Raw genomic sequence first — 12,054 nt, 5'->3', positions numbered from 1 at the left:
CGCCAGCCCTGCCAGCCGTCTCTTCACGCTACCTTTCCGATGCGACAAAGATGTTTCCACAATGACTTAAATCTGTTGTAATAAACAAAAGATACGATATTAGGGAACTCAGTTTGAAGAAGCGTGTGCCAAGGAAGATTTCCAAAGTGTCTCTGGAAATAACAAAACAGTATTAAGCGGCAGAAATGTTCCGAAATACGTCCGGGCTTATTGTTTTGTAGCAGTGTACACGTGCAAATTTGTAAACAAAAATTCTGTGTCTTCTGTCCTTGGTTTCGCACCTTTCCATGGCACGGCACAGCGCTGCTCTAGTAGCTCCGAACGGCCGCCCACGGCGTCTCGGACACGCCGGTCAGGCCCGCGCCCGTCTCGCAGATGTTTCTCGTGCTTGTGCTGTCATATGGGCCGCGACCCGAGCGGCAGCGAGCGGCAGTCGAGCAAAGTCGGGACAAGTCGGGACGGGAGGGGGGACAGGCGCGAATGCAAATGCACCGCGCAAATTACGCATAAATCTGGAAGCGCGGCGTGTGTCAGGCAGGTGAGAAAGCTTCCGTCGGTCCAGCAGGACACTGCAACACCCCGCGCAGTGCCCCCGCCGCCCGGCCGCGCGCAAGCCCTGCGCCGGATAACAGGAACAAGGCGCGTCGCCAGTGGGTGTCGGAGGCCGCACGCACCAAACGAATGACAGGCGGTGCATCGAGCAGCTGTGTTGTGCGTCTCACCTACGTTCGGCAGTCGCCTATGAGACGCCGAGGCGAGCGCGCACTCCGCGCCACCTTCGAGGTGGAAAGACGCGCTTTGCGTCAAATGTGCCACGGAAAGCGGCGATTGCGTGTGTTGGGAGAAGAGGCGAATGCTTCCTCCGTGGTGCGGCTACAGTATAAGGACGCCAACGGCCATACCATGTTGACTACACCGGTTCTCGTCCGATCACCGAAGTTAAGCAACATCGGGCGCGGTTAGTACTTGGATGGGTGACCGCCTGGGAACACCGCGTGCTGTTGGCTCTTTCTCATTTTTTCATTTTTACGTCGCTACACCTGCCAGGCCTCTTTTCATAATAACTTTCAGGTGTCGACAAAGATGCTTCCACAAGCATTTTAAAGTACTGTATTAAACGTAAGATACGAAATTACGGTAATGAACTCGGTTTGAGTAAGAATGCGCGAAGGAAGAGTGCTAGGAACTCGTTGAAAATGACAAAACACTACCAATCGACAGATGTGTTCTTGAAATGCGCCAGAGCCTACTGTTACGCAGCAGTGCTAAATTCCGAAAAGTAACTAAATAAATAAATAAATAAAAAAAAACCAACCGTTCTCGTGCCATCACCCAAGTTAAGCAACAACGTTAGTATTCGGATCGGCGACTGCCTGGGACCTCTGGCTGTCTTCATATTTTGCTTTCTTGTCGCCAGCCCTGCCAGCCGTCTCTTCACGCTACCTTTCCGATGCGACAAAGATGTTTCCACAATGACTTAAATCTGTTGTAATAAACAAAAGATACGATATTAGGGAACTCAGTTTGAAGAAGCGTGTGCCAAGGAAGATTTCCAAAGTGTCTCTGGAAATAACAAAACAGTATTAAGCGGCAGAAATGTTCCGAAATACGTCCGGGCTTATTGTTTTGTAGCAGTGTACACGTGCAAATTTGTAAACAAAAATTCTGTGTCTTCTGTCCTTGGTTTCGCACCTTTCCATGGCACGGCACAGCGCTGCTCTAGTAGCTCCGAACGGCCGCCCACGGCGTCTCGGACACGCCGGTCAGGCCCGCGCCCGTCTCGCAGATGTTTCTCGTGCTTGTGCTGTCATATGGGCCGCGACCCGAGCGGCAGCGAGCGGCAGTCGAGCAAAGTCGGGACAAGTCGGGACGGGAGGGGGGACAGGCGCGAATGCAAATGCACCGCGCAAATTACGCATAAATCTGGAAGCGCGGCGTGTGTCAGGCAGGTGAGAAAGCTTCCGTCGGTCCAGCAGGACACTGCAACACCCCGCGCAGTGCCCCCGCCGCCCGGCCGCGCGCAAGCCCTGCGCCGGATAACAGGAACAAGGCGCGTCGCCAGTGGGTGTCGGAGGCCGCACGCACCAAACGAATGACAGGCGGTGCATCGAGCAGCTGTGTTGTGCGTCTCACCTACGTTCGGCAGTCGCCTATGAGACGCCGAGGCGAGCGCGCACTCCGCGCCACCTTCGAGGTGGAAAGACGCGCTTTGCGTCAAATGTGCCACGGAAAGCGGCGATTGCGTGTGTTGGGAGAAGAGGCGAATGCTTCCTCCGTGGTGCGGCTACAGTATAAGGACGCCAACGGCCATACCATGTTGACTACACCGGTTCTCGTCCGATCACCGAAGTTAAGCAACATCGGGCGCGGTTAGTACTTGGATGGGTGACCGCCTGGGAACACCGCGTGCTGTTGGCTCTTTCTCATTTTTTCATTTTTACGTCGCTACACCTGCCAGGCCTCTTTTCATAATAACTTTCAGGTGTCGACAAAGATGCTTCCACAAGCATTTTAAAGTACTGTATTAAACGTAAGATACGAAATTACGGTAATGAACTCGGTTTGAGTAAGAATGCGCGAAGGAAGAGTGCTAGGAACTCGTTGAAAATGACAAAACACTACCAATCGACAGATGTGTTCTTGAAATGCGCCAGAGCCTACTGTTACGCAGCAGTGCTAAATTCCGAAAAGTAACTAAATAAATAAATAAATAAAAAAAAAACCAACCGTTCTCGTGCCATCACCCAAGTTAAGCAACAACGTTAGTATTCGGATCGGCGACTGCCTGGGACCTCTGGCTGTCTTCATATTTTGCTTTCTTGTCGCCAGCCCTGCCAGCCGTCTCTTCACGCTACCTTTCCGATGCGACAAAGATGTTTCCACAATGACTTAAATCTGTTGTAATAAACAAAAGATACGATATTAGGGAACTCAGTTTGAAGAAGCGTGTGCCAAGGAAGATTTCCAAAGTGTCTCTGGAAATAACAAAACAGTATTAAGCGGCAGAAATGTTCCGAAATACGTCCGGGCTTATTGTTTTGTAGCAGTGTACACGTGCAAATTTGTAAACAAAAATTCTGTGTCTTCTGTCCTTGGTTTCGCACCTTTCCATGGCACGGCACAGCGCTGCTCTAGTAGCTCCGAACGGCCGCCCACGGCGTCTCGGACACGCCGGTCAGGCCCGCGCCCGTCTCGCAGATGTTTCTCGTGCTTGTGCTGTCATATGGGCCGCGACCCGAGCGGCAGCGAGCGGCAGTCGAGCAAAGTCGGGACAAGTCGGGACGGGAGGGGGGACAGGCGCGAATGCAAATGCACCGCGCAAATTACGCATAAATCTGGAAGCGCGGCGTGTGTCAGGCAGGTGAGAAAGCTTCCGTCGGTCCAGCAGGACACTGCAACACCCCGCGCAGTGCCCCCGCCGCCCGGCCGCGCGCAAGCCCTGCGCCGGATAACAGGAACAAGGCGCGTCGCCAGTGGGTGTCGGAGGCCGCACGCACCAAACGAATGACAGGCGGTGCATCGAGCAGCTGTGTTGTGCGTCTCACCTACGTTCGGCAGTCGCCTATGAGACGCCGAGGCGAGCGCGCACTCCGCGCCACCTTCGAGGTGGAAAGACGCGCTTTGCGTCAAATGTGCCACGGAAAGCGGCGATTGCGTGTGTTGGGAGAAGAGGCGAATGCTTCCTCCGTGGTGCGGCTACAGTATAAGGACGCCAACGGCCATACCATGTTGACTACACCGGTTCTCGTCCGATCACCGAAGTTAAGCAACATCGGGCGCGGTTAGTACTTGGATGGGTGACCGCCTGGGAACACCGCGTGCTGTTGGCTCTTTCTCATTTTTTCATTTTTACGTCGCTACACCTGCCAGGCCTCTTTTCATAATAACTTTCAGGTGTCGACAAAGATGCTTCCACAAGCATTTTAAAGTACTGTATTAAACGTAAGATACGAAATTACGGTAATGAACTCGGTTTGAGTAAGAATGCGCGAAGGAAGAGTGCTAGGAACTCGTTGAAAATGACAAAACACTACCAATCGACAGATGTGTTCTTGAAATGCGCCAGAGCCTACTGTTACGCAGCAGTGCTAAATTCCGAAAAGTAACTAAATAAATAAATAAATAAAAAAAAAACCAACCGTTCTCGTGCCATCACCCAAGTTAAGCAACAACGTTAGTATTCGGATCGGCGACTGCCTGGGACCTCTGGCTGTCTTCATATTTTGCTTTCTTGTCGCCAGCCCTGCCAGCCGTCTCTTCACGCTACCTTTCCGATGCGACAAAGATGTTTCCACAATGACTTAAATCTGTTGTAATAAACAAAAGATACGATATTAGGGAACTCAGTTTGAAGAAGCGTGTGCCAAGGAAGATTTCCAAAGTGTCTCTGGAAATAACAAAACAGTATTAAGCGGCAGAAATGTTCCGAAATACGTCCGGGCTTATTGTTTTGTAGCAGTGTACACGTGCAAATTTGTAAACAAAAATTCTGTGTCTTCTGTCCTTGGTTTCGCACCTTTCCATGGCACGGCACAGCGCTGCTCTAGTAGCTCCGAACGGCCGCCCACGGCGTCTCGGACACGCCGGTCAGGCCCGCGCCCGTCTCGCAGATGTTTCTCGTGCTTGTGCTGTCATATGGGCCGCGACCCGAGCGGCAGCGAGCGGCAGTCGAGCAAAGTCGGGACAAGTCGGGACGGGAGGGGGGACAGGCGCGAATGCAAATGCACCGCGCAAATTACGCATAAATCTGGAAGCGCGGCGTGTGTCAGGCAGGTGAGAAAGCTTCCGTCGGTCCAGCAGGACACTGCAACACCCCGCGCAGTGCCCCCGCCGCCCGGCCGCGCGCAAGCCCTGCGCCGGATAACAGGAACAAGGCGCGTCGCCAGTGGGTGTCGGAGGCCGCACGCACCAAACGAATGACAGGCGGTGCATCGAGCAGCTGTGTTGTGCGTCTCACCTACGTTCGGCAGTCGCCTATGAGACGCCGAGGCGAGCGCGCACTCCGCGCCACCTTCGAGGTGGAAAGACGCGCTTTGCGTCAAATGTGCCACGGAAAGCGGCGATTGCGTGTGTTGGGAGAAGAGGCGAATGCTTCCTCCGTGGTGCGGCTACAGTATAAGGACGCCAACGGCCATACCATGTTGACTACACCGGTTCTCGTCCGATCACCGAAGTTAAGCAACATCGGGCGCGGTTAGTACTTGGATGGGTGACCGCCTGGGAACACCGCGTGCTGTTGGCTCTTTCTCATTTTTTCATTTTTACGTCGCTACACCTGCCAGGCCTCTTTTCATAATAACTTTCAGGTGTCGACAAAGATGCTTCCACAAGCATTTTAAAGTACTGTATTAAACGTAAGATACGAAATTACGGTAATGAACTCGGTTTGAGTAAGAATGCGCGAAGGAAGAGTGCTAGGAACTCGTTGAAAATGACAAAACACTACCAATCGACAGATGTGTTCTTGAAATGCGCCAGAGCCTACTGTTACGCAGCAGTGCTAAATTCCGAAAAGTAACTAAATAAATAAATAAATAAAAAAAAAACCAACCGTTCTCGTGCCATCACCCAAGTTAAGCAACAACGTTAGTATTCGGATCGGCGACTGCCTGGGACCTCTGGCTGTCTTCATATTTTGCTTTCTTGTCGCCAGCCCTGCCAGCCGTCTCTTCACGCTACCTTTCCGATGCGACAAAGATGTTTCCACAATGACTTAAATCTGTTGTAATAAACAAAAGATACGATATTAGGGAACTCAGTTTGAAGAAGCGTGTGCCAAGGAAGATTTCCAAAGTGTCTCTGGAAATAACAAAACAGTATTAAGCGGCAGAAATGTTCCGAAATACGTCCGGGCTTATTGTTTTGTAGCAGTGTACACGTGCAAATTTGTAAACAAAAATTCTGTGTCTTCTGTCCTTGGTTTCGCACCTTTCCATGGCACGGCACAGCGCTGCTCTAGTAGCTCCGAACGGCCGCCCACGGCGTCTCGGACACGCCGGTCAGGCCCGCGCCCGTCTCGCAGATGTTTCTCGTGCTTGTGCTGTCATATGGGCCGCGACCCGAGCGGCAGCGAGCGGCAGTCGAGCAAAGTCGGGACAAGTCGGGACGGGAGGGGGGACAGGCGCGAATGCAAATGCACCGCGCAAATTACGCATAAATCTGGAAGCGCGGCGTGTGTCAGGCAGGTGAGAAAGCTTCCGTCGGTCCAGCAGGACACTGCAACACCCCGCGCAGTGCCCCCGCCGCCCGGCCGCGCGCAAGCCCTGCGCCGGATAACAGGAACAAGGCGCGTCGCCAGTGGGTGTCGGAGGCCGCACGCACCAAACGAATGACAGGCGGTGCATCGAGCAGCTGTGTTGTGCGTCTCACCTACGTTCGGCAGTCGCCTATGAGACGCCGAGGCGAGCGCGCACTCCGCGCCACCTTCGAGGTGGAAAGACGCGCTTTGCGTCAAATGTGCCACGGAAAGCGGCGATTGCGTGTGTTGGGAGAAGAGGCGAATGCTTCCTCCGTGGTGCGGCTACAGTATAAGGACGCCAACGGCCATACCATGTTGACTACACCGGTTCTCGTCCGATCACCGAAGTTAAGCAACATCGGGCGCGGTTAGTACTTGGATGGGTGACCGCCTGGGAACACCGCGTGCTGTTGGCTCTTTCTCATTTTTTCATTTTTACGTCGCTACACCTGCCAGGCCTCTTTTCATAATAACTTTCAGGTGTCGACAAAGATGCTTCCACAAGCATTTTAAAGTACTGTATTAAACGTAAGATACGAAATTACGGTAATGAACTCGGTTTGAGTAAGAATGCGCGAAGGAAGAGTGCTAGGAACTCGTTGAAAATGACAAAACACTACCAATCGACAGATGTGTTCTTGAAATGCGCCAGAGCCTACTGTTACGCAGCAGTGCTAAATTCCGAAAAGTAACTAAATAAATAAATAAATAAAAAAAAAACCAACCGTTCTCGTGCCATCACCCAAGTTAAGCAACAACGTTAGTATTCGGATCGGCGACTGCCTGGGACCTCTGGCTGTCTTCATATTTTGCTTTCTTGTCGCCAGCCCTGCCAGCCGTCTCTTCACGCTACCTTTCCGATGCGACAAAGATGTTTCCACAATGACTTAAATCTGTTGTAATAAACAAAAGATACGATATTAGGGAACTCAGTTTGAAGAAGCGTGTGCCAAGGAAGATTTCCAAAGTGTCTCTGGAAATAACAAAACAGTATTAAGCGGCAGAAATGTTCCGAAATACGTCCGGGCTTATTGTTTTGTAGCAGTGTACACGTGCAAATTTGTAAACAAAAATTCTGTGTCTTCTGTCCTTGGTTTCGCACCTTTCCATGGCACGGCACAGCGCTGCTCTAGTAGCTCCGAACGGCCGCCCACGGCGTCTCGGACACGCCGGTCAGGCCCGCGCCCGTCTCGCAGATGTTTCTCGTGCTTGTGCTGTCATATGGGCCGCGACCCGAGCGGCAGCGAGCGGCAGTCGAGCAAAGTCGGGACAAGTCGGGACGGGAGGGGGGACAGGCGCGAATGCAAATGCACCGCGCAAATTACGCATAAATCTGGAAGCGCGGCGTGTGTCAGGCAGGTGAGAAAGCTTCCGTCGGTCCAGCAGGACACTGCAACACCCCGCGCAGTGCCCCCGCCGCCCGGCCGCGCGCAAGCCCTGCGCCGGATAACAGGAACAAGGCGCGTCGCCAGTGGGTGTCGGAGGCCGCACGCACCAAACGAATGACAGGCGGTGCATCGAGCAGCTGTGTTGTGCGTCTCACCTACGTTCGGCAGTCGCCTATGAGACGCCGAGGCGAGCGCGCACTCCGCGCCACCTTCGAGGTGGAAAGACGCGCTTTGCGTCAAATGTGCCACGGAAAGCGGCGATTGCGTGTGTTGGGAGAAGAGGCGAATGCTTCCTCCGTGGTGCGGCTACAGTATAAGGACGCCAACGGCCATACCATGTTGACTACACCGGTTCTCGTCCGATCACCGAAGTTAAGCAACATCGGGCGCGGTTAGTACTTGGATGGGTGACCGCCTGGGAACACCGCGTGCTGTTGGCTCTTTCTCATTTTTTCATTTTTACGTCGCTACACCTGCCAGGCCTCTTTTCATAATAACTTTCAGGTGTCGACAAAGATGCTTCCACAAGCATTTTAAAGTACTGTATTAAACGTAAGATACGAAATTACGGTAATGAACTCGGTTTGAGTAAGAATGCGCGAAGGAAGAGTGCTAGGAACTCGTTGAAAATGACAAAACACTACCAATCGACAGATGTGTTCTTGAAATGCGCCAGAGCCTACTGTTACGCAGCAGTGCTAAATTCCGAAAAGTAACTAAATAAATAAATAAATAAAAAAAAACCAACCGTTCTCGTGCCATCACCCAAGTTAAGCAACAACGTTAGTATTCGGATCGGCGACTGCCTGGGACCTCTGGCTGTCTTCATATTTTGCTTTCTTGTCGCCAGCCCTGCCAGCCGTCTCTTCACGCTACCTTTCCGATGCGACAAAGATGTTTCCACAATGACTTAAATCTGTTGTAATAAACAAAAGATACGATATTAGGGAACTCAGTTTGAAGAAGCGTGTGCCAAGGAAGATTTCCAAAGTGTCTCTGGAAATAACAAAACAGTATTAAGCGGCAGAAATGTTCCGAAATACGTCCGGGCTTATTGTTTTGTAGCAGTGTACACGTGCAAATTTGTAAACAAAAATTCTGTGTCTTCTGTCCTTGGTTTCGCACCTTTCCATGGCACGGCACAGCGCTGCTCTAGTAGCTCCGAACGGCCGCCCACGGCGTCTCGGACACGCCGGTCAGGCCCGCGCCCGTCTCGCAGATGTTTCTCGTGCTTGTGCTGTCATATGGGCCGCGACCCGAGCGGCAGCGAGCGGCAGTCGAGCAAAGTCGGGACAAGTCGGGACGGGAGGGGGGACAGGCGCGAATGCAAATGCACCGCGCAAATTACGCATAAATCTGGAAGCGCGGCGTGTGTCAGGCAGGTGAGAAAGCTTCCGTCGGTCCAGCAGGACACTGCAACACCCGCGCGCAGTGCCCCCGCCGCCCGGCCGCGCGCAAGCCCTGCGCCGGATAACAGGAACAAGGCGCGTCGCCAGTGGGTGTCGGAGGCCGCACGCACCAAACGAATGACAGGCGGTGCATCGAGCAGCTGTGTTGTGCGTCTCACCTACGTTCGGCAGTCGCCTATGAGACGCCGAGGCGAGCGCGCACTCCGCGCCACCTTCGAGGTGGAAAGACGCGCTTTGCGTCAAATGTGCCACGGAAAGCGGCGATTGCGTGTGTTGGGAGAAGAGGCGAATGCTTCCTCCGTGGTGCGGCTACAGTATAAGGACGCCAACGGCCATACCATGTTGACTACACCGGTTCTCGTCCGATCACCGAAGTTAAGCAACATCGGGCGCGGTTAGTACTTGGATGGGTGACCGCCTGGGAACACCGCGTGCTGTTGGCTCTTTCTCATTTTTTCATTTTTACGTCGCTACACCTGCCAGGCCTCTTTTCATAATAACTTTCAGGTGTCGACAAAGATGCTTCCACAAGCATTTTAAAGTACTGTATTAAACGTAAGATACGAAATTACGGTAATGAACTCGGTTTGAGTAAGAATGCGCGAAGGAAGAGTGCTAGGAACTCGTTGAAAATGACAAAACACTACCAATCGACAGATGTGTTCTTGAAATGCGCCAGAGCCTACTGTTACGCAGCAGTGCTAAATTCCGAAAAGTAACTAAATAAATAAATAAATAAAAAAAAACCAACCGTTCTCGTGCCATCACCCAAGTTAAGCAACAACGTTAGTATTCGGATCGGCGACTGCCTGGGACCTCTGGCTGTCTTCATATTTTGCTTTCTTGTCGCCAGCCCTGCCAGCCGTCTCTTCACGCTACCTTTCCGATGCGACAAAGATGTTTCCACAATGACTTAAATCTGTTGTAATAAACAAAAGATACGATATTAGGGAACTCAGTTTGAAGAAGCGTGTGCCAAGGAAGATTTCCAAAGTGTCTCTGGAAATAACAAAACAGTATTAAGCGGCAGAAATGTTCCGAAATACGTCCGGGCTTATTGTTTTGTAGCAGTGTACACGTGCAAATTTGTAAACAAAAATTCTGTGTCTTCTGTCCTTGGTTTCGCACCTTTCCATGGCACGGCACAGCGCTGCTCTAGTAGCTCCGAACGGCCGCCCACGGCGTCTCGGACACGCCGGTCAGGCCCGCGCCCGTCTCGCAGATGTTTCTCGTGCTTGTGCTGTCATATGGGCCGCGACCCGAGCGGCAGCGAGCGGCAGTCGAGCAAAGTCGGGACAAGTCGGGACGGGAGGGGGGACAGGCGCGAATGCAAATGCACCGCGCAAATTACGCATAAATCTGGAAGCGCGGCGTGTGTCAGGCAGGTGAGAAAGCTTCCGTCGGTCCAGCAGGACACTGCAACACCCCGCGCAGTGCCCCCGCCGCCCGGCCGCGCGCAAGCCCTGCGCCGGATAACAGGAACAAGGCGCGTCGCCAGTGGGTGTCGGAGGCCGCACGCACCAAACGAATGACAGGCGGTGCATCGAGCAGCTGTGTTGTGCGTCTCACCTACGTTCGGCAGTCGCCTATGAGACGCCGAGGCGAGCGCGCACTCCGCGCCACCTTCGAGGTGGAAAGACGCGCTTTGCGTCAAATGTGCCACGGAAAGCGGCGATTGCGTGTGTTGGGAGAAGAGGCGAATGCTTCCTCCGTGGTGCGGCTACAGTATAAGGACGCCAACGGCCATACCATGTTGACTACACCGGTTCTCGTCCGATCACCGAAGTTAAGCAACATCGGGCGCGGTTAGTACTTGGATGGGTGACCGCCTGGGAACACCGCGTGCTGTTGGCTCTTTCTCATTTTTTCATTTTTACGTCGCTACACCTGCCAGGCCTCTTTTCATAATAACTTTCAGGTGTCGACAAAGATGCTTCCACAAGCATTTTAAAGTACTGTATTAAACGTAAGATACGAAATTACGGTAATGAACTCGGTTTGAGTAAGAATGCGCGAAGGAAGAGTGCTAGGAACTCGTTGAAAATGACAAAACACTACCAATCGACAGATGTGTTCTTGAAATGCGCCAGAGCCTACTGTTACGCAGCAGTGCTAAATTCCGAAAAGTAACTAAATAAATAAATAAATAAAAAAAAAACCAACCGTTCTCGTGCCATCACCCAAGTTAAGCAACAACGTTAGTATTCGGATCGGCGACTGCCTGGGACCTCTGGCTGTCTTCATATTTTGCTTTCTTGTCGCCAGCCCTGCCAGCCGTCTCTTCACGCTACCTTTCCGATGCGACAAAGATGTTTCCACAATGACTTAAATCTGTTGTAATAAACAAAAGATACGATATTAGGGAACTCAGTTTGAAGAAGCGTGTGCCAAGGAAGATTTCCAAAGTGTCTCTGGAAATAACAAAACAGTATTAAGCGGCAGAAATGTTCCGAAATACGTCCGGGCTTATTGTTTTGTAGCAGTGTACACGTGCAAATTTGTAAACAAAAATTCTGTGTCTTCTGTCCTTGGTTTCGCACCTTTCCATGGCACGGCACAGCGCTGCTCTAGTAGCTCCGAACGGCCGCCCACGGCGTCTCGGACACGCCGGTCAGGCCCGCGCCCGTCTCGCAGATGTTTCTCGTGCTTGTGCTGTCATATGGGCCGCGACCCGAGCGGCAGCGAGCGGCAGTCGAGCAAAGTCGGGACAAGTCGGGACGGGAGGGGGGACAGGCGCGAATGCAAATGCACCGCGCAAATTACGCATAAATCTGGAAGCGCGGCGTGTGTCAGGCAGGTGAGAAAGCTTCCGTCGGTCCAGCAGGACACTGCAACACCCCGCGCAGTGCCCCCGCCGCCCGGCCGCGCGCAAGCCCTGCGCCGGATAACAGGAACAAGGCGCGTCGCCAGTGGGTGTCGGAGGCCGCACGCACCAAACGAATGACAGGCGGTGCATCGAGCAGCTGTGTTGTGCGTCTCACCTACGTTCGGCAGTCGCCTATGAGACGCCGAGGCGAGC

The 12,054-nt window shown here is 52.7% G+C and overlaps 8 non-coding genes across 8 annotated transcripts; all 8 read left to right on the top strand.

Moving 5' to 3' along the window:
• Nucleotides 1-888: 888 nt before the first annotated feature.
• On the top strand, nt 889-1,007 carry LOC126125903 (5S ribosomal RNA). The gene has a single exon (XR_007526621.1). It is a non-coding gene; the product is annotated as a 5S ribosomal RNA (ribosomal RNA).
• A 1,292-nt stretch (nt 1,008-2,299) lies between these two features.
• On the top strand, nt 2,300-2,418 carry LOC126125902 (5S ribosomal RNA). The gene has a single exon (XR_007526620.1). It is a non-coding gene; the product is annotated as a 5S ribosomal RNA (ribosomal RNA).
• Nucleotides 2,419-3,711: 1,293 nt separating this feature from the next.
• LOC126125901 (5S ribosomal RNA) lies at nt 3,712-3,830 on the top strand. Its single transcript, XR_007526619.1, has one exon. It is a non-coding gene; the product is annotated as a 5S ribosomal RNA (ribosomal RNA).
• A 1,293-nt stretch (nt 3,831-5,123) lies between these two features.
• Nucleotides 5,124-5,242, top strand: LOC126125929 (5S ribosomal RNA). The gene has a single exon (XR_007526645.1). It is a non-coding gene; the product is annotated as a 5S ribosomal RNA (ribosomal RNA).
• A 1,293-nt stretch (nt 5,243-6,535) lies between these two features.
• Nucleotides 6,536-6,654, top strand: LOC126125928 (5S ribosomal RNA). Its single transcript, XR_007526644.1, has one exon. It is a non-coding gene; the product is annotated as a 5S ribosomal RNA (ribosomal RNA).
• Nucleotides 6,655-7,947: 1,293 nt separating this feature from the next.
• LOC126125924 (5S ribosomal RNA) lies at nt 7,948-8,066 on the top strand. The gene has a single exon (XR_007526640.1). It is a non-coding gene; the product is annotated as a 5S ribosomal RNA (ribosomal RNA).
• A 1,293-nt stretch (nt 8,067-9,359) lies between these two features.
• LOC126125912 (5S ribosomal RNA) lies at nt 9,360-9,478 on the top strand. The gene has a single exon (XR_007526629.1). It is a non-coding gene; the product is annotated as a 5S ribosomal RNA (ribosomal RNA).
• Nucleotides 9,479-10,770: 1,292 nt separating this feature from the next.
• LOC126125900 (5S ribosomal RNA) lies at nt 10,771-10,889 on the top strand. Its single transcript, XR_007526618.1, has one exon. It is a non-coding gene; the product is annotated as a 5S ribosomal RNA (ribosomal RNA).
• Nucleotides 10,890-12,054: the final 1,165 nt, after the last annotated feature.

The sequence above is a fragment of the Schistocerca cancellata genome, unplaced genomic scaffold (assembly GCF_023864275.1).
Source record: "Schistocerca cancellata isolate TAMUIC-IGC-003103 unplaced genomic scaffold, iqSchCanc2.1 HiC_scaffold_443, whole genome shotgun sequence".
Lineage (NCBI taxonomy): Eukaryota > Metazoa > Arthropoda > Insecta > Orthoptera > Acrididae > Schistocerca > Schistocerca cancellata.
Note: the sequence above shows the minus strand (reverse complement) of the source record. Positions and strands in the feature narration are given on the sequence as shown.